Source organism: Cupressus sempervirens, chromosome 6 (genome assembly GCF_028749045.1).
Source record: "Cupressus sempervirens isolate cs-2001-9-10 chromosome 6, ASM2874904v1, whole genome shotgun sequence".
NCBI lineage: Eukaryota > Viridiplantae > Streptophyta > Pinopsida > Cupressales > Cupressaceae > Cupressus > Cupressus sempervirens.
The window spans coordinates 296,772,305-296,795,814 of NC_143123.1; the positions used below are offsets into that span (position 1 = coordinate 296,772,305).

General features: G+C 36.0%; 1 protein-coding gene across 2 annotated transcripts in view; it reads left to right on the forward strand.

Annotated features, from left to right (window-relative positions):
• Nucleotides 1–23,510, forward strand: part of SCAB1 (plectin-like protein) — a 215,207-nt gene that overhangs the window by 113,828 nt on the left and 77,869 nt on the right. The gene's annotated exons all lie outside the window — the stretch shown is intronic.

Here is a 23,510-nt window from a genome sequence, read left to right on the forward strand (position 1 = left end):
CATGTGGATGTTCACTGTCATTACATACAACAACTGGTTGAAGACGGGACTATAGATTTGTAGTATCTTCCTACCACAGATTAGACTGTAGACATTTTCACCAAGCCTCTTGGTCTTGATTCATTTGTCAAATTTAGAGGACAGTTTGGTGTGTTCGATAGATTAACCATTAAGGGAGGGTATTACAATAATAGATAAGTCGTCTATTATTAGTTAATGGTTATCTATTGTAAAAATCTAATAAGCTTTAGTTTGCTTTCATTTTTTTTGCTTTCTCTAGAATAGAATGTTTCTATTCTTTATGATCATTTCCTATGGAAACATCGTCTCATTCTTTTGTATAAATTGACCTTTTGGTCGCTGTTAATATCAAACAAGTATTTACCAATTACTTCCGTAATAGTTCTTGCCTCTAACTATAATTTCCAGTTTTTGTTGAAGCAATAATTTGCAAGCCATGGATTACAAGCTTTTTCAGTAATCAATATTTTTGCATTTCTAGTTGGGAGTTATTTGTATATTTCCAGCATTTGATATATTTCTAGAAAATTCAAAAAAGTATATATTTCAAATAATACAAGAAAGCAAAAAACAAAAAAAATTGAAAAAACCATATTATATCTCTCAACACAATCAGTTATAGCCAACTTGGGGTCTTACATTAACATTAGTATTTCAGAGACTCTTGATTTCTATTATGAGACTCTACGAGGCAATGGTTTGTTGCATCTGGGACCCTTGAAGGGATTTAAAACTTCATTCGTAGTATCATTGGGGTGAAGTAGGGCTTCCCTTTGTCTCCCATTGTTTTAAAATTGTACATTGACGAGTTAGAGTAATTTCTTTAGTTGTACTCCTTCCCAGCGATGGTTGCTTCTTAGACCAAGATTTGATCTCTATTTTGCTCTTCATGGATTATGTGGTCCTCATGGCCTCCTCTCTGAAAGGCTTACTGAGACTCCTTGATAGCCTCGCTTCTTTCTATGATATATAATAGCAGATGGTGAACCTACATAAGACGAAGTTGATGGTCTACAATTGTCTCAATACCTCTCACCTCTACTTCTTAGTCCAAGGCAAGGAGTTTAAGATTACTTCTTCATACACATATCTAGGGTTCAAGTTCATTGGCCCTCGCTTCAACATGACACCGCCATTTCGATCTTGTATGATCAAGGGTTATGGTTATTTAGCTCTTGTTGAGAGAAAATATCTCAGGCATCACTTCTAGGACACCACATCCAAAATGATTGTTTTGGACACTTTAGTTAAATTGATTATGCCCCATGGGTTTGTTGTTTGGGGTAATGGGCACCTTGGAAATGCCCAAGAATTGAACCAACTGCTGATGGTGATTTCTATGTCTTTGCATAGATTTGGAAACCATATAACATGAACAAGAAGGAATTTATGCAAATTGAAGATTGAACCGCTGCTGAAATAATATTAGTTCTCCAACTAATAAAATCAAATACATAGCAATGAATTCCAAAGGCCAAACCCCAAGGGAATGATGTCTAGAATGTCAGAAGAGAGGATAGATGTCCTCTGATGCCAAGAACAAATCTATAACTCACACTTCCAAGCTCTTATCAAATTCAATTCACAATAATCTGATGCTAAACAGTGACTCTTCCACCTCTATTTATACTTTTCCTTCACCCTTCTAGAATGAAATAAAATATTAGCTAATTGCATTTGCTAGAAGCTTCCCTTTTCCAATAATTAATGCACTCTCTAGAAGCTCCTCCCTAGCAATACAATAATTAATTGTGCTTCTAGAAAATTAAATTACTAGAGGCTCCCCCTCTTTCAATAATTAATGCACTATCTAGAAGCTTCTCCTTGCAATACAATAATTAATTAAATATAAAGTCACCTTTTAATTTTAATTTATTTAATGACTTTATAAGAAATTAATTTAATCAATTTCTTATTTCTCCACTTAGCCTTTGGAGAACGTAAAGGATAAGAACTCCACTAAGCTGCTAAAAAGATTGGGAAATTACAGTCCACCCTCCTTGAAATTGCTTGCCCTCGAGCAATCCAGCAACACAATGAACTCCAACCTCCACCTGGATCCCAAATGAAGTAGTCTGTGACATCCTTGTGGATGTTAAACCAAGTGCAAACCAACATCATCAGGACCAATCACATGTCCTGCAACCTAGTACCCAAAACTTGTGTTGATGATGTAGAAGTCAGAATGGCACCAGAAGGAAACACAGTAGAAGATCTATAAAATTTCTTCTTCACTGTATCCACCCACATTATATATATTGGATTGGAATCGTGATCATCATGCATTGAAAAAGTTGTAGCTACAGGCGAACCATATGCACTCATGCCAACTGTATCAACAATAGGTGTAGCCACATCAAAATATATGGACATAGGAACAACACTAACTGCTGCAACAGAAAACTGAACCAAATCTGTAGTTGATGAAAACTCATAATCATCAACATGTGCGCTATCATTAGAACATACATCAACAACTGCATGTGTTGGATGGTGCAATTGATGCAAAAATGGTTGCTGATACGACAATATCCTCGCATTCTCCTAATCCCACTATTGTTGCATTGCTATCCCCTAACAAAGCCTCATATTTGGACTCCTAACTCTGCATACATGACTCAACACCATATTGCGAATCAATAATACTAGAGCATAAATCCACATCTACTGACTCCGTTAAACCCCCACATCACCAACATCATAGATGGGTGGCTCTATACGCGTCTCGATCCCACCTAAGGAAGCAACTACCTCTTGCACTAGACCAACATACAAATCTTCAATATTGATGCCCATCTGTCTAGCCATAAGGTGCAACATCATATCCATTTGCCTATTTTGCTCCTGTTGCATACACTGCCCCTCCTCTAATGTACCCAATAACCTTTTGAACATCACATCTTGATTTGAACCGATATACATTTTCTTAAACATTTTTTTCTTTATCTGACTATCCCAAATTCCTTATAAGACCTCCACAGGATGGCAGGACTTATAGCTCTGATACCACTGTAACTAGGCTTTGGTATTGTGAAAATTGTAAAGCCCTTGTCACATGCTCAAACATAAATGCTTAGCCTTTACGTGACTTTATATTTAATTAATTTAATTTTCTAGAAGCACAATTAAATATTGTATTGCAAGGGAGGAGTTTCTAGAGAGTGCATTAATTATTGGAAGGGGAAACTTCTAGTAAATGCAATTAATTAATATTTTATTTCCTTCTAGAAGGGTGAAGGAAAAGTATAAATAGAGGTGGGTGCTTCATTGTTTAGTATTGGATTTTTGTGAATGACATTTGATAAGAGCTTGGAGGTGTGAGTTATAGATCTGTTCTTGGCATTAGAGGACGTCTATCCTCTCTTGTGACATTCTAGATGTCATTCCCTTGGGGTTTGGCCTTTGGAATTCAGCAGTGGTTCAATCTTTAGTTTGCATAAATTCTTTCTTGTTCATGTTATGTGGTTTTAAATCCATGCAAAGACATTAAAATCTCTTTCAGTCTTGGGCATTTCCAGGGTGGCCATTACAGTGGTATCAGAGCTTGCTTGGAAAGTGTTTGACGAAATGTCAAACAACTAAAGTATACAAGATTTTGGTGTTTGAAGAAAATATAACCTGCTGGGGTTATTATAGTTGTATTAGAGTTATAAGTCTTGCCATCCTGTGGAGGTCTTATAGGAAATTTGGGATAGCCGGATAGAGGGAAAAGTGTTTGACAAAATGTATATCGGTTCGGATCAGGATGTAATGTTCAGACAATTACTATGTACACTAGAAGAGAGATAACGTATGCAACAGGAGCAAAATAGGCGAATGGATATAATGTTGCAGCTTATGGCTAGACAGATGGGCATCAATATTGACGATTTGTATGTTGCTCTAGTGTAGGAGGTAGTTGATTTCTCAGGTGGAATTGAAACACGTATAGAGCCACCCAGCTCTGATGTTGGTGTGGGCATTTCAACGGAGTCAGTAGATGTGGGTTTACGCTCTAGTATTATTGATTCGCAATCTGGTGTTGAGTCATGTGTGTAGAGTTAGGAGTCCACATATGAGGCTTTGTTAGGGGATGACGATGCAACAATAGTGGGATTAGGAGAATGCGAGAAAACTGTCATATCAATAGCCACTTCTGTGTCAGTTGAACCATCCAACGAGGAGTTCAGCAGTGTGCATGCAGTTGTTGATGTGTGTTCTAATGAAGGCACACATTTTGATGATTATGAGTTTTCATCAACGACAGATTCGGTTTTGTTTTCTGTTGTGGTAGTTAGTGTTGTTCCTATGTCCATATATTTCGATGTGGCTACACCTATTGTTGATACAGTTAGCATGAGGGCATCTGGTTCGCCTGTAGCTACATCTTTTTCAATGCATGTTGGTGATGATCAGGATTCCAGTCCAATATATATTATGTGGGTGGATACAGGGAAGAAGAGGTTTCATAGATCTTCTACGGAGTTTCCTTCTGGTGACATTTTGACTTCTACATCATTAGCACAAGTTTTAAGTGCTAGTTTGCAGGACATGTGGTTGGTCCTGATGATGCTGGTTAGTAGTTGGTTTAATGTCCATAGGGATATCACATACTACTTCATTTGGGATCCAGGTGGAGGTCGGAGTTCATTGTGTTGTTGAATTGCTCGAGGACAAGCAATTTCAAGGAGGGTGGACTGTAATGTCCCCATTTTTTTAGCAACTCAGTGGAGTTCTTAGCCTTTACATGACTTTATATTTAATTAATTTAATTTTGTAGAGGCACAATTAATTATTGTATTGCAAGGAGAAGCTTCTAGACAGTGCATTAATTATTGGAAAAGGGGAAGCCTCTAGTAATTTAATTTTCTAGAAGCACAATTAATTATTGTATTGCAAGGGAGGAGTTTTTAGAGATTGCATTAATTATTGGAAGGGGGAAGCTTCTAGTAAATGCAATTAATTAATAACTTATTTCCTTCTAGAAGGGTGAAGGAAAAATATAAATAGAGGTGGGAGCTTTATTGTTTAGTATCGGATTTTTGTGAATGACATTTGATAAGAGCTTGGAGTTGTGAGTTATAGATTTGTTCTTGGCATTAGAGGACATCTATCCTCTCTTGTGACATTCTAGACGTCATTCCCTTGGGGTTTGGCCTTTGAAATTCAGCAGTGGTTCAATCTTCAGTTTGCATAAATTCCTTCTTGTTCATGTTATGTGGTTTTAAATCTATGCAAAGACATTAAAATCTCTTTCATCAGTTGGTTCAGTTCTTGGGTATTTCCAGGGTGCCCTTTACAGTAGTAATGAACCCAACTTATAACTTTTTCAAACACCAAAATCTTTTAGACTTCAGTTGTTTGACATTTTGTCAAACACTTTGCAAGCAAGCTCTGATACCATTGTAATGGGCTCTGATACCACTGTAATGGGCACCCTAGAAATGACCAAGAATTGAACCAATTGCTGAAAGAGATTTTAATGTCTTTGCATAGATTGAAAACCACATAACATGAAATTGAAGATTGAACCACTGATGAAATAATATTAGTTCTCAAACTAATAAAATCAAATACATAGCAATGAATTCCAAAGGCCAAACCCCAAGGGAATGGTGTCTAGAATGTCACAAGAGAGGATAGACGTCCTCTAATGCCAAGAACAAATCTATAACTCACACCTCCAAGCTCTTATCAAATGCAATTCACAATAATCTGATGATAAACAATGAAGCTCCGACTTCTATTTATACTTCTCCTTCACCCTTCTAAAAGGAAATAAAATATTAATTAATTGCATTTATTAGAAGCTTCCCCCTTCCAATAATTAATGCACTCTCTAGAAACTCCTCCCTTGCAATACAATAATTAATTGTGCTTCTAGAAAATTAAATTACTAGAGGCTTCCCCCTGTCTAATAATTAATGCATTGTCTAGAAGCTTCTCCTTGCAATACAATAATTAATTAAATATAAAGTCACCTTTTAATTTTAATTTATTTAATGACTTTATAAGAAATTAATTTAATCAATTTCTTATTTCTTAATTTAGCCTTTGGAGAATGTAAAGGCTAAGAACTTTGCTGAGTTGCTAAAAAGATGGGGACATTACAGTGCCTTTACTGGAGTCTAACTATTTTGGTGGAGTAGGTCCAGACTCTTTCTCTTCTTTGAATCATTAGATTTAGACAGTCTATCCCGCAAAGTATTTTCCTTGCTGAGTTCGGGGCTTGTCCTTTTAGACTTATTGCTATCTTCAATTTGTTTTGGTTCTTACATCATCTACGGTGCCTCATAGACTCCTCTGAGTGACATCACAGATACTCATAATTGGCGTATTGCTGCTTGAAGGCTATTGCACGCTTTGATGCCATTAGGTGGGCATGTTGTAGATTTTCTTAGGCATTGACTTTTCTAGGTTCAATCGAGATTGATATCGATGACCTTCCCTTTTCTAGTTTTCCCTGCATGCGCCATTTCATCTTTTGCCACCCTAGCAAGAGTTGACCATGCATATCTTGATGGACAACTATAAATAGTATATTCTCACTACTTTGGTAAGTTCCCCTGTAAGGCTTTTCTCGAGGATGATATTCTATGTGGAGAACTTTCTCCAGTTATAGGGCGGGATCATTGTTCACCTCTCCTACTTGTCTCATGGTCGATCTCATGTGCTCTGTATCTCTCTTGGTTCATTCAGAGTGCGCTCACATAGGCTCCACATTCATGTTGACGACCGTTTGTGACCTAGGGGAGGCTAAGACAAAGACTCCATTATTTACTGCCCCATCTAGTACGAGATCAGAGGTAGATGTAATATCCCGCTATAATATTTTGTAAAGCAATTTGCATGTATAATTGATTTCAATTCATCCGATAGTGAATTTCGAAAATAGAATATCTTAAATGAATTGGGCATAGTTATATTGCTCTAGGGGATGGGGAGACAAAGGGGCCTCTATTTTGGGACGACGACGACGAGGATTAGGAGGAGGGAGGAGTGTATATACTATATAGTATACATGTGGTACTTAAAATGCTAGTTATGAAAAAATGTATAACAATTTAAGACAAATATATATAAAATAGTAAAACAGTAAATTAAAATTACTAAATACTTGAACATTGAGTATTGAACATCGAACATTGAGCATTGAGCATTGAACATTGAGCATTGAGCATTGAGCATTGAACATTGAATAGTAAATTATTAGTTAGTCGAATCAACAAATGAAAGAGTTCTATTATGATAGATATCAAAAGTTTATCTAATAATAAAGATGATTACATTGAGTAGTAGTTCTACTTCATCCTCGCTATATGATTCCCTTAAATTACCATCTCCTTCATCCAGTCCCCTTTAGAATGCACTGATCCATCACCTTGCTCACCATTGTGAATTGAGAAAAAATTTGGACCATTTCTTCAATATGTTTCTGATATTCCAAATCTAACAAGGCTGAATTATTTTCCACACTTAGAGAATCCTTTTCCTCATTTTTACATTCACTGTCATTTGTAGGCATATAAGTATCATCATGGGCTGATTCTCCTTCAACATGTTCAAAATTTTCATCTCCATTTGAATCTTAAACTTCATTTGAGCCATATGTTACTTCAGTCTCACGTTCATTTTCCTCTGCAACTAGTTCGTTATCAATAAGTTTGAGAAAGTTAAGAAACTGATGATCATATAAGAGACTTGATTCTCGCATCCTGTAGAGAAGATTAGATGATGGAGGTCTGTTTCTGAAGGTATTTCTTGATAAGCATTAAACATTCTCATGAAGAATTGTGTTGTAGATTCATCTTCTTGCTTTTCTAAGTTCAAATTTGCATCCAAAGGAGATATATAATTTGGACTTCCATCCAATATTTGGAAGAGAAGCATCAAATCAGGGTCATATGGTGAAACTTGCTTATCAATTCCTTACGTGGAGGCATGATGTCTAAAGGTACCTCCTGAAAAATATTCACCATCCTTACGAACAAATGTGCCGATGTCTCGCCTTCATATCTTTCTAGATTGAAAAAGGCATCAAGTGGGTGTATGTCTACTTTCTCCATGGTGTAACATAAATTTGCCTTCTGATCATAGTACATATTTTCCATATACACTATCAAATCACTTCCTTCTGAGTCTTCTCCCTTAGCAGAGTTACCAATTGAAACTTTATTGAATAGAGTCACCACCTCTTTCGAGGAATGTATTGATCTTTTGGGTTCTTACTTCCAACAGAGTACGCTTCCAATCAAATTGATAGAACTACCTTCTAATTCTGATCTACGAACTTAGAAATTCTAGGTAACTGTGCAATATGTATTGGGAGCAACTCTCCCCAGTACAGTTGCCAATTTGGTGGTTCCTAAAACCGCAGATTGGAAATCCAAGAGCTTGCCACTTCTCCGATAGGACTTCTCAATCATTGTTGGCCAATGAACTAGAATCACTTGGAATTCCCTGCACTTCAGGCTCTGCTACACCTAAGCGAGTAGACCTTCTCCTCGAACCTTATCACTTGGTTCAGAGTTTTTCTAAAGTGAATTTAAGCTTTGGAGTTCTCTGACTGGCAAGATCCTTGAACTCGATGAAATTGAAACTGGATGTTGAGTGCTTTAATGTTTTGTATAAGGTTTGTTAATAATGGATTTGATGCTTGTAGAAGGAATATATAGATTTTTTGACTTCAATAATAGAAAGACCAATGCCTCTGCTCATCCGAGTAATAGAGTCAACTTCAGTGAATTTTCACGTACAACTCTATAATGTTTTACACACTTTATTGCCAACAACCAAATAATTGAGATGCGACAGATCAAATATTTATGTAATCTTAAATTAGTCTAGATTGAACTTTAATTTCTCTAGTAGGGAGACAAACTGGACACAGATACAGAAACAATTTAATGTTTCCCAATATTTGTGATGATTGAATTTAAAATACTAAATGACCATGTCCACTTGTCCAATATTTAAATTGTATATAGAATTCCAAAAATTAATTACGAAGGACGATTCATCTACAATTCAAATCTCCACGCCATTTAAAAATAAACAAAAGACATTTTATTTTATTATAAAAATAAAAATATATCTTATAAAGTCATAATATAGCTCCTTATCCCTCCATATAAAATAATATAAATACTTCTTCTTGTAGAATATGATTGTTCTTTTATTTATGAATGTTATGATCCTTATTTATAACTTATTTCTCTAAAGTTGTGTCGTCAAAATGAAACATTATATTGTTTCAAATCATAACTCTTGAACTGTATTATCTTTTTAAATAAACTACCGCTTCTCTTGATTACACTTATAATAATTAAAATTTATCCCGTCAACTCCTCGATTTCATGTTTATAGGGCTCCTTTTAAATAAATTATACGATGATCTCTAAACATAATCGAATCTTTTATCATGTTATTTTTAATATAACCCCATCTTCTATGGTATGAGGAATTTAATATTTTTGCAGCTCTGTGCATTCTCCTATACGGACCAAAAGAAATCGATTCCTTCCTATATAGTGCTATGACTGGAGACTTATTCCATTCATATACTCTTCCGATACCATTCCAATTTTTGGTGAGAGATTAATTTATTTATACTTATTATAATGCATCATATTTCCTTTTGCTGTTGTCCAAGAGGCAAATCCTCTTGTCACGCTGTAACATCCTGTATTGACCTTTCATGTTTACCTTTGCTTCAATGTATTTTGCAGTCGAATCTTCACTTGTAGCAATGATGTCTGAGAATAAACTCTGGAACATGACTGAATTTACTTGGCATGGAATGCATTCATAATTTACTGGTGTTCCATTTCTTAACTCCATCGCTCAGGCCTTCACCTTGGCTCCATTATTTCTTCACCAATATGAAAGTCATTTCTATTTTTTCAAATGAACTTTGCTCTTTTCAATAACTTGCATATATTCTTAAACAAATTTATTTGCTGTGTACGTTCCTCTTTGACATTAGGCATGAATTTTGGAGTATTTGTTTAGTATCATGTGAGACCAATTTTGGTATCATATTTTATATGTTGTAGCAGGATACTCTTCTTTTATATGTTTTTTCCATTGTTTATACTGCAAATGGCATCTATATTTGACAGTGTCTATAAAAACTTCATTCTTGACTTGTCCTAGGCTCATAACTGATTTGTTTCCAACTTGGTCGATTTATTTTCTAGTTTATGTGTTACAAGGAACCTTTTATTAATGATTCAGACATACGCTACCAACAAATGTTGGATCTATCTTTGCTATATTAGACATGGTCAACCTCTCTTATGTTCACCGTTGTTGAATATTTGCTTTCATCTTCCTGAAGCCCAACTACTAGAAATACCAAAAGGTGCCTTTGCCAAAGGGGAACCTATTGCTATAAGAGCATTTGGGAAGTGTGCACTACCAACTTCCACTATTGGCCTACTAGGTTTGAACATCAAAGACAGGGGATTGGGGGTTGGCTAAGTCTGTACAAACATGCTCCTGTTTATTAGGTTGTTGATTGTGTATGTATATTACATCTTTGCCTTTGACATTTCTGATTATATTTCAATCTTCATTATTATTTCATTAATGGAGGCAAAAGAATTAGGACTCCATCAGGGTTTCCCTTTTAGGTTTTCCGATCTCCTATAAGCACTGATCTTTTATAAATATATATATTTTTTTTCATTCTGATAATATAGTTTGCATATTCTTAGAGCCAAACCCTTGCCTCTTTGCTTTTTCTTCTCAGTGACAGGTTCTTTCATGCAAGTAATCTTTGGGTTTTGTGGATTTGTATTGCTCAAATCTTTCATGGTATTAGAGCCAGATTTGCTATAGCTTGATCAATATTTGGAGAAAAAGAAGAACAAGGGTTTGGCAAAATAGATCTAGCATTTGTCGGGTATTTTCTGTGGAAATAGGGGGTCTTTGATTTTCGGAGCACTTTGAGGCTAAATAGACCTCACGGTTGGATTCAGAAGATGTCAACAGCTCCATTTTCATATAAAATTTGTTGATTTTGGACAACGTTGACTGGGAAGGCAATTTGTTTTTGCATAACAAGGCTGTGCGACCTCTACACGCACTTCGAGGTGGAGGAAAATAAAAAAACACAATTTTAAAAATAAAAAATGTGGTTTTTTCCACCGCTAGCGGTTTAAAAATATCGCAGTGGTTACCAAAGTCGCTAGCGGTTAGGATAAGCCGCTGCAATCACCGCAGGCGGTTGGCCTTAGCTGTAGCGGCCGCCGCTGCGTTGCCATCCCTCTGCTGTTGCCATTTGTGCGCTGCCAACACTCTGTCCGACGTCCATCGCCCAACCCACGGTCATATGGAGGGCTGGGGGAGCTTAACCTTTAGCCCTTGTTCAATTTTTAAAGGGTTTGGAATTTTGTTTTTTTACTTTATGGAGGCCTTGGCGGCCTTTTCGCTCTAACTTGAGCATATAGGGGTATGTTTTCGATCTGTAAGAAGCGTTGAAAAGCTGATTCAGAGACAGAGATGATGGTGCATGTATTTTTTGGATTTTTTTCCAGTTTAGTGCCTATTTTTTTCGCTCGTAGTCAAATGATGTCTTTAATCTTTCGGGGGGTGTAACTTGCTCGTTATAGCTTCGTTTTTCGATCCAGAAAAAGCGCTGGAAAACTCTTCTTGAGCACTTTCTAGATTCTCTGTCATTTCACCAGTATTTTATACCAGGTATTTGTGATACACAACTAAAGTCTTTTTGCTCTCTTCTTGTTTAAGCATTCCTTTTGCAAGTTGGGGTTCGGTTTTCTGAATTGTGGAGGGTGTTTTATTATTATTTTCTGTTACAATATTAGTATATCATAAAACTTCAAAACACCATAAAAAAATGGCTGAGACCTCTTCTTGTCTAGTACTTTTAAACCCACACAACTATCACACATGGAAATCTCATATGCAATGACTTCTCCATTCAAGGGGTTTGTGGTCTTATTTAGATACAGTGCAGCCAGTATTTCATCGTCAATATCAAAATTTGTAACATAGGAATAAGATGGGTGAAGCCATGGATTTGATTTCTTTGAGTGTTTCAGATAGCTTACAGTTTCATCTTGATGAGTGTTCCACTCCTCAAGAAATGTGGGACAAGTTCAATGACTGGTTTGGTACCATCAACGAGTTCAGAGAACTTCAGATTGAGAAGAACTTACCTCTCTTGTACCGAATTCTTTTCGTTTCATTGACGACTTTTTGATGAAGTTCAAACAAAAGAGATCTTTATTATAGGGTTGTGGGAAAACCAAGATTGACATTGAGTGAATTTACCCAATTCATTTTAACCTTCGTGGAAACTTTCAAATTTTTGCTTCTACCTTCAATTCCACCAAAGATACTTTGGGTAATAGATTTACCATGCCACCTTTTGAGGTTTTTTGTGATCGTTTGACTCAAGAGAAAGCTAAGCTCTTTCAGTTGGATTCTCTCACAGACTCACAGACTCATGCATTGGTAGCTCTGGCATCTTTTGGGACGAAGGAGAAGAAAGAAAAGTCACATCCTATAGAGTCTTAGATTGATTCTAGTCTTCATAGTTCTTCAGCACCATCTCCTCTTAAGGGAGATAAACCAAAGCTAGAAAGACCGAAGTGTGTTTATTGTATTAAGCCCAATCATGATGAGTCACATTGCTATGAGAAGAAGTTAGATGGCTATGCCAAATAGGTTTCAGATTTAACAGCTCTTCGTTAGAAGAGCAACATTGATATTCCTTCTACTTCTCACAGATCTTCTTCATCATCATCATTTTAGTCAGATGGAAAAGATATTCTACACTCTTCTAGATGGTTACTAGATTCAGGTGCTTCACACCATATGGCATCTTCTCAAGATTTGTTCTCTTCTTTTGAGGCTTCTCCTACTCTGCATATTTTGATGTGGAGCAACATTGTTATGACTGTATGTGGGAAAGGTTCTATTGGCATTGATGATGGTACATTTCATGATGTACTTTGCATTCCTCTAACTTTCTCTCTATCTATCAGATTACACACAGTGGGACAGGGAAGACAATTGAGTTTGCACAAGATTCTGTGCACATCAAAGATAGTGAGACAACATTATTGTTGCTACAGGGACTATTGATCACTGTTCCCACCTATACACTTTCTCTCATTTTGGTCCACCATCTCCACTATTGGATACTCACTCTTCTTCATGAGAGAGTACTGAGGTGAAGTTAGGTCACGTGAACTTATGTGTTGTTCTTGAGACCAGTGTTGTGACTTCTACACCTCTACCTCCTATTCAAATTCTATCTATTGCATAGGTTTTCTCTTCAACATTCCCTACCATTGTAGATCTAGTCATTGAGCCACCTATTGCAGTTGTTGAGGATATATCAGAGAACACACATCTCCTCTCAGATGACAAATTCAACACACCTGTTATCCCACCTCCATTGGAGATTCCATTTCAGGATTCTCATGCATTCTCCTTTGAGCATCAGCCAAGACTTTTGGCTTCACCTTACATTCAAGGGTTTCACCCTCCTTGTCCACTGCCTTTGTTTCTTCTAAATTGGAGTCACATTGGTATGTTCATTGACACAGGAGTTTTGCCATTCTGGGTGGGCTATTGACTCTCAGGCTACTATAATGGGTTCTTTCATTATACTTATGGTCTTGAGAGAGTTAGTTGAGATATTTCATTTGTGCATCTTTTTCTACCTCTTTTTGGAGTAGGATTTTCCCACGCGGTTTTCCCTGTTTCTCCGTTTCATAGAGATTTGGTTGTGATTGGGTACCTTAGCAGGCCTTGTTGTTGGGACCCAGGTTTGCTTTTAGCATTTTGTTTTAGTTTATTTGCTTTTTTTGCAATATTTGTAGCTACATTGTTGCTCATCTTAAGGGGGGATGTTAGAGTAAAAGGTTAATTTAATTTCATTTATTAAATTACCTTTACTCCTTTCTTAAGATTTTAATTTATGCACCTTGCATTTCCATTTAATAATTAATTAGTAATTATTAAATGCCATTTACCTTTTAGGGTTTCCCTTTTAGGTTTTCTTATCTCCTTCTATAAGGATTGATATTTTGTAAATATCTTTTTATTAGTCTAATTATATAATATGCATATTCTCAGAGCAAAACCCTTGTCGCTTCTTTGCTTTTTTTTCTCTGTGACAGGTTTTTGCATGTAGGTATTCTTCGGGTTTTGTGGATTTGTATTGTTCAAATCCTTCAAGTATCACCGATGTACTAAGTTGCACGGGTACCTCCCCCCCCCCCCCTTCGGACCACGTACTGGTTCGAACCAGTTCGTGGTTCTGGTCCGGTTCGAACTTGGTTCGACCTGGGTTCGTTTTTGGAGGCCTGGTTCGATCTGGTTTGAACCAGGGTTCGAACCCAGGAGAACCACATATAAAAGAACACAAAAATTAGCATGATCCAACCTACTTGCTTGTAAGTAAATTATTTACAGGTTGCACTTCTTTGGAACTATCAGCTACGATTCCAGATTTAAAGGTTAAAATCTTAAAATGCATTCCCTTCTTAAGAGACTATTTGTGAAAAATGCACTACGAGCTTTACACATCAGCCATGTCGTATATTTTACAAACTTCCAGTCTTGCAAGGAAAAAGAAAAGACTTGAGTAATTATGTAAAAGTTAGGTCACTAAAATGTTTTTTGCAGATTGATATTGTCACTGTCAATCCAAGAAATACACATAGCAACAAGCCAGGAACTCCGAGAAAGGGCAGAGGAATATAGAAATGTGAAGTCTTATTTGCACTATTATGATAGAGCTGGTGCAAAAGGGTAGATTCATAGTATCTCCTATTTTTCTAAAGGATCACCCTCTTGTATTACTTGTTCACAATTTTGTGTCAAGCTGAGGTGCAATGGCAAGCTAATTTCTAAAAGATTAGATTATATTTTCTATTTGCTAATATAGGCCATTACGATCATCAAGCTCCCACATACATACAAAGCTTGTGTGGAATCAAGTGAGCTACTAGGAAGCTTCCCATTTCAACAAAATAATATATATTTCTTTTCTAAGCAAAAAGTTGTGTAATGTTACACAATTAACTGATACCTACAATCAACTACAAACATATGTTTGGAAGTTAAAATAGCAATCTAATATTCTTACATCCTAAATTCTCGATGGGCTTCGTGACTAATAGATTCCTGCAGAATTAGGACAGCAGAAAACAAAGGGAGCATGCAAGAGATGTCATTTTATGTTTATATACTTCATAAAGTGAAGCACAAATAAATTTACAAATAAAAGGTTCAGTGGATGCTATTATCATATCAAAAATTAATGTATCTTGGTGATGAGGATTCTTTAAGAGCTGTTAGGAATTTCTGTTATAAACCTATATTTTGGTGGGTCAAATGTTTTATAGTAAAATGCACTTTTTGTTTCCCTAATATATATATATATATATATTTTATATTTTTTACATGTTTTTTTTCTAACGAACCCAAACGTACCCAAACCCCTTTCCAAAATTTTGTCGAACCAGCGAACCGGTTCTTGAACCTGAACTTGGAACCGAACCGTGAACCGGCAACTTAGCCGAGGTACAGTAAGATTAGGTTTCCATCCAATCCATTGAAAGAATCCCAAGGGTCTCCATCCTCAGGAAACTAGAACTATAGCAAACATTGAGAGGCCCCACAAAAGAAATTCTACACCAAGCATATCCAGAATGGAACCCAAGTTGCCTTTTTATAATCCTTCAGTGAAGTTTCCAGAAGACTCTTGAAATTCCCTTTATTTGTCTTTACATATTCCCGCTTTAAATTTATAATGACTGTTAATTTTTCACTAGGCTCCAGCAACGTCAATTTAATAGTTTATTAAATAATTAAACTAAATTGTCATTTAATTTTTTTTGTAATTTGACAACTTAAAATTTAATTATTTAATTGACTTCTAATGCCCCAAATAGGGGAAATTATTGTCCTCCCTTCCTAGAGATTGTTTGCCCTCAAACAATCTATATTTGCATGCTGTAACAGAATGCCTGGATCCAATATCAACCTCAAGAATGTGGTTCAGCCAACCTGCTGCACTACTCTGATATAAATTATCACCATCGCTGGAATTGTGAAGCCACTCAATAAAATCTCACTGAAGTACTTGAACAAACATGCTGATGCTAGGATACCAAATTATCAAGCTATCATAACGATCAAATATGAGGAGATAGTAGTGTCTCAAGAAGCTGTTGATAGTGATCAACTCTCCAACTGCAAATGATTTCCCCAATAATTGCTTAAGTCTCACCATACTCTATATTAAAACATATCAGCTCATCTTGAGTGGCTAGTGTAAAAATTATACTCCTCAAAGGCTGAGATTAAAATCAAAGGTGTGGAGGAACTAGTACAATATTAACCAATCTAAGATGTCAATGAATATATAGGAATCATGAGTAAGGAAGTGGCTGAAAATTTGTATCCTCTATTTAAATCATAGTTACCATCCACCCTCAACTACAGATCACGAATTTGTTGAACCAATGATCCCATCCAACTCACTTGTAGATCAGAATTTTAACTCATATGTAGGTTAATTGATAAGTGGGCGACGATACTAATACTAGAAACCAATCATCTACTTCAATCGAATGAGCATCCTTCATCACTAGGAATTGTTCCTAGGTGCCAAATCATGCAGTCAATTCCATTCTCATCAGTAGAATTAGAAAGAACTCCCCCTTAATTCAACGAATGGATTATCCATTATCCAATTAACATTCACCTCAAATAAATAATTGTCAACAACTTGAATATTATCCTTCAGTGCTTACTCGTCTCATTGTTTTTTGGCTTGTGCAGAAAACCGATACTTGATCTTTTGGGACAGCTTTCCACGTCATAATTTTTTTGTATGCCATCAAGTTCCTTAATCACTTCACTGAAAAACTCAGTCCTTCCTCTGTTCCCTTGCTCCTTGAACTGATTAGTGATCAAAATCTGATTTTTTGCTTCTTGAAGAGCAAGCTGCATTTTCTTTAATGTCTCTAAACTACCATTAAGCTCCCTGATGAGCTTATTAACCTCTTCTTCTTTTTTCTTCAATTTATCATTATATATTTAAGCAACCTTTAAAATATGATCCCTGTCTGAAAGCAGACACAAATAATCCGATTTCATAGATTGAAAGACTACATTGACCAACTGCAAGTCAGCAACATAAGAATCACCTTCCATACTACTTTGTTGCTTTTCCATTTGGGCCAACCTGTAGAGATCTTCAATGATCTTGTGAGTGTCATCTTAACATTCAAAGACTTCAGTAACCATATCATCAGCGAATTTCGATTGGCTCATTAATTTATGCGATATAAATGGCTTACCACCAAAATCATCCCAATGTAATGAATTTTCTGATTTGTTCTCAAGATCATGCCTTGCTAAATATCTTTGATCAAACTCATCATCAAACAATAAAAATCCATTATTCTTTGCCTCATTGTGACTCATCGTTGTCAAACCTTAAATCGCCATGCTCTATGCCAATGGGACTCATGAATACCTCTTGAGTAGATGTCTTGTACATTTTTCTTAATTGGATTGGTCTGATTGCATGGTTAAGGCAGCTGTTTAAGATCATGTTTAAGGGATTCTTTGTAATAAGAAGATGCATGTTCTTTATTGACAATTTTACAAGAAGTTTCAATGCATTCTTCATGATGAAGAGGAGGGACAAAATTATACGTACTCCTAGATTCATTTGGAGAACTTATCTCACTATAGGATTTATCTATGTTGATCTCAAATCACTGACATAAAGCTTAGAGTACTTCTTAGCTGTAGCAATTGATTATTCCTTCATAATATCATCCTTTGCTGTTTGGAAATTATCATCTTGTTTGCTTTCAGCATCCCCAAAATTAGGTGTATTTGTTTCAGTTTGCTTCTCATGAATCAAGGTTCCATTTATATGTCTGTCTCATGTTCTTGTCAATGTTTGTCTGCAATATTTTAGAGTACTTCTCAGCTGTAGCAATTGATTATTCCTTCATAATATCATCCTTCGCTGTTTGGAAATTATCATCTTGTTTGCTTTCAGCATGCCCAAAATTAGGTGTATTTGTTTCAGTTTGCTTCTCATGAATCAAGGCTCCATTTATATGTCTGTCTCATGTTCTTGTCAATGTTTGTCTGCAATATTTTTTCTCCCTTATTTGTTCCTCAAATATGATCAGGTGCCCACGCCTTCTGACATGTGAAACAAATCTTCTGTTTCCACATTTGGTTCTTGCTCATTTTTGGAGATCCTAAAACTTGTACTCTCATTGAAATTAGTTTTTCTTTAGCTGCTTGTTGTTTGTACTTCTCAATATTTGGCTCATATTGTCTTAGCACTTTGTTGACCAAACAAATAAGCAGATTCAGAGACTATTTTTTTTCCCTTGAGATTACTGACAACATATATAGAAGAGGCTGAAAATGAGCATCAGTCTCATTAATTGACATAACCATAATGGTTTTTATGGCTGCAATAACTTCCTCATTGTGTTCTTCCTTAATCGTGGCGATTAGAACATGGTGTGTATTAAATCATGCAATCCCAAGTGAAAGCATAAGATTACACAATCTGACTTTTCCAAATTATTGTAGTATGGCAACTCTTTTAGAAAAATGATATCTGATGTGCCTAGGATATTGGAGGTTATCAATGATTAACTAAAGGACCTCCTTCATTAGATCTTCTTTGTAAGGTTCTTGAGGTGCTAAGATTCTTGTAATCTCCATAAAACAGGAAGTAACCAACAACCTTATCTCGCCATCTGAATTCTTTAGCCACTTGTGATGATTCAACGCAGTCACTGCAGGGACAAGAGCAATCTGCAGCAAATGAGGGGGTTCTTGCTCTGCAATGGTCAAACGTCCTTCCAATTGGATCAGAATGATGAGAACACTTTCTCTTGTTTGGGATTCCAGCCCAGCTTCATTACCAGTCTCATAAAGTACTTTGGTCAAACTATCATTTAGTACCATTTAAAAATTTGCTAATCATTCTTTTGAATTTTCCAACCTGAATCCCCCCCACCTGCCCCTGATGCACACTTCCACTGTAAAATGCTACCCCTGTTCTGACCCGATTTTTGCAAGCCAACACTATTAGAGTGTTCTGTCAAAACAGTCTACCTTACAATGTACATGTAGGAGTTCTTGATTGCAGGGTATTTCAAACTTGCTTACAAATTGTATTCCGGCAATATATTTCAGGCACCAATGCACAGGTGAATGAATTCAACAGTTTTGCTATTTAAATGATCTCAGTTTGCATTCACAGTTTAATGCAATGACATTCTAAACTCATATCCGAATGGTAAAGTTAGGAATCAGCTTTTATACCAAGTCACAAGTAGTTGTTGATCTTTAATTTGATTCAAAGAGCCATCTTAATTCCAAGATTGTAAAATGAATATAGCGGAGGAAAAGAAAAAGAACACCTTATTGCAGTTGACAGAAAATCTGATCTGTGAATCTTAGACTTGTAATGAACAGTTGATAAAGTCTACCACTGCGAATATAAGAAAATGATATATATCCGTGCTGCTTTCAATTTCCCAGTCTAAAGACAAATTCAGGTTCCTCTCTAGATTTACTCCCTCTAAAACCTCAAATGATGCTGCCAACACTACTGTTGACGCCTCTGATCTCCATTAACTCCTCAAATATGATTAAAGTGCTCTCTATATTCAACTAAATGGCCTTCGTCAAATCTGCAATCTTTAAAGTGTAACACAGCTACAGCAATCTAATAAGTACATAATTTTTTTTGAAGGACTGGCTCAGACCCAAACATCAGGTTTATTACTGTGGGCAATCACAGCCACTCCAAGAAGCCATGATATGTCTCAGACTTTAATTTCTTGAAGAACAGTTCATCCTTGAAGGAAATTTGAGAGTCCAACTTACACGTGGGCTCAATAAAATATTGAATGTTGAAGATTGTGGCTAAATATTACCTCTTGACAATTATTATGGCTAAACTCACCTTGGCTTTGGCTGAATGAAAGCATCTGGTGATTGCATAATTCAATATGTAGTACTGTGTTCGTTCCACTGGTCTTGTATGGTTTGAAACAAACACTTGAAAACATTTATTAAATAAACACCCAAGGCAGCTCTTCACTTGACACCACCTACCATTTACAACTTATAAATGCTACACAATGAAGGCTTACGATATTGATATCTCAAAACCGCAGCATTCATGGGAACATCTAAGTCCAAAATAACCATGCATTGTTTCAGAATGGCTCTGTCCCGAGTACTAAGAACTCATGTGATGGGTCCATCCAAAAAATGTCCCAATCGACTACAATATGCTCGTTCCTCCCTTTTCGTATTTGGGCATCAAGAAAGACATTCAATCGACGGACTTGTTTGTTTGAAGCTTTTTTCTAAAACTCTTGACATGCCATTAATGAACTCACAGAAATATCATAGACTGACAAGCTACGTATCCCACATTTCTTCTTGGCAGGTCTAGTTGAAATTCCTCAGTGTTAACAATTTCAGACCAACATATGCATGAAAGGATTGGACATTTTCTTTTTTAGCACAATAGGAATTTATTCCACCATCATCCAATTTCCCCTGATTTCCTGCAGTGAATTGAAACTACCATATTCAGTTCATTGAAGACTTGGAGTTTAACAAATGTCATCCAAAGACTATCCTGAGAGCATTCTGTGTTTTTCCACTCGGTATTTCCACCCACTGTGCCAAGATGGTTGTTTAGAGAAGATTCAAAACCAAATCGTCCAGGTCCAAGAAATGACAAAAAAGTTCAACGGCTCTCTTTACCTTAAAAATCAATAATGACAAATGCTTGCAGCTCTGAAAGATACTGACTCCACCCAGAATGAGCTGTCTCACTATCATGCCACTCTTTTTGCTCAACAAATATTAGTCCTTTACCATATATGTTCCTTGGAAAAAGTTCTATTCAGATTAATGTTTTATGGCAAAGTTTGTGATATAGTCTAGAACAAGAAATCATTTGTCCCTTTTAAAATGATCTAACATTAGTTGAACTGTTCAATAAATCTCGAAAAACCCGAATATTAAATAAATGGCTTCCCCTGACTATAGTCTCAAAAAATATGCCTGATATTTAATAATGCCTCCAATAATAGTCAAGCCTATACAATTTTTGGAACAAAATATGTTATTATTAAATGTTTCAAAACAAAATATGCGACAAATATTAAACTCACCCAGCAAGGAATCAAATAACAACAGAAATGATGCTAATTCACATTAATATGTCTGCAATTATTGATATTTCCACAGTAGAACTAAATTGAAATATTTTACTGCTCAACTTGGCAATTGTTATATTTCTGCGATTATTTGCTGCAATAAAAAGACTTAAGATCAAGATGAAATTAAATCTCTTCTAAATTAGAGTATAAAACCTAACCAGGGAATCAAGCTGCGCTTCATATTTTTTTTTGCAAAACCTCACAGGCTGGCAGAATACACGGCTTTGATACCACAGTAATATCCCATCAGTATATTTTGTCCAGTTTTTACAACAGAAATATAAACAAACAATTTATATGTAAAACTGATTTCAATTCATCCAACGATGAATTGTGAAAACATGTAATATCTGAAAATGGAGATGAATATTGCCCTCAAATTAGATGGATCATTACAGCCATGTCTTTCCAAGACAAATCTGTAATACCTGTAACAATTTCACCCAACTGTGAACTTTGTTGTGAATCCAACCTCCAAAAATGAATTGGATTTCTGTCCAATTTGTTGAAAGAATCCCAAGGGCTTCCGTCCTCAGGGACTAGAACTATAACTAGAAGCTCTCAGAGCTCTGCCAAAAGAAATGATAAACCAAGTATACCCAAAAGGAAGCCCAAGCTGCTTTTTTATAATCTTTTGATGAAGTTTCTAGAAGACTCTTAAAATTCCCTTTATTTGTCTTTACACTTCTTTAATTTAAAATGACTTCTTTTTTTCACGAGGCTCCATAAAAGTCATTTAATTTTTATACAATTTAACATTTTAAACTTTAATTATATAATTGACTTCTAATGTCCCAAAAAGGGGATTACAGGAGATTCTACTGCTTGTTCAAGGAGACTCAGTCTCTCCAAACATTTTTCAGATATACGGACTAGAGGTGCCTGGTGCTGTATCTTCAGAAGACATAGAGGCTCCAAGACCGCACTTTGCAGCAGTTGATACCCCTGAGATCGCATTCCTATCAACTCATCACTTCATTCTTTACAATGGTTCTCCCCACATGGGGTACCAAGCAGATGCTGGATTATCCTTATGTGTCTCCTAGAGATTTGAGCCTCACAGATCCTTCACTTAGCAACGGCTTTCTTCTAGTGTTTCCGGGGGTTCTTTTAGATGGCATTGAATTTCTTGTCCTAAGGCTTATCTATTGGTTTTGGACTTTTTCCCTGTTGCTTGGAGCAACTAGCTGGGTTGTTTGGTTTGGTAGTTTCTTCTTGCTCTAGTTCTTTTTGTTTTGCTTTGTCTTTTGACTTTTTCCCAAAAACCAATTGGTGTTCCTGTTGTATGTTTTATTACTGCTTTGTTGCAAGCAGTCCCTTGGACCCTCTTATTGGTCTTTTGTTGGACATTAATAAATTTATCTAATCTTATCTTACAATGGAATGCATCTGGTTTGAGATGTGTGCACCTTGCAACATTATTGTTGCAACCAAAGGCTTTTTTGCTAAGTCTGTTTAATTTAGCTCGATTTACAAGCACAACCAAAATCTGACACAAAAAGTGATAACACACACATTCAACTGAAAGACACCAGCTGGTGCACTGTGAGGAATAACCAACACAGAAAAACAAATTCAAACTCTTGTCGAGTGGTTCAATATTTATTATACACTAAGATGTTCTTGCATCATCAATGTGGGATGACTTTTCATTGTGTTGTTCGGTTTGTAGTAGTTGATTCTTGTCTTGCTAAGGTTTGCTAATCCAACACTTTGTTTTTTTTTAGCTGCACATTGATAGCCTTTCCCATTTGCTACTGCCACACTTTAAACCAATCTTATTAATAATTATAAGTCAATCTCGTGTATCCCATGCACATGTACCATATACATCATTTGAATCTGAAATCGATTAGTACTTATTTGGCTTTACAATTTCTTAGAAGTAGTTTACAGTCTTCTGGAATATCTTGTGTTGTGTTGATTAGAATGCTGCCATAATTGTAGTGTAAGCATTACAAAGTTGTGGTTTCAATATTCTTATCTTTATTTAAAACTGCTTACTAATTGTTTTAACATTGGGAATAGGGCTGTGTGTTGAGAGCTTGAATAGTCCATGTTCAATAATTCAAGGCCATCAAACGATGTTTATTGCTCAAGACATTCCTTATGTCATTTCCTAAATACTGGCAAGTTTGAGTTGTAAATAGAAGTCGTTATGAGGTTATTGAATTAAATATATACTCAGTCCATTGCTTTCTGTTGTTTGAAAGAGTCTGAGGATCTGGAATA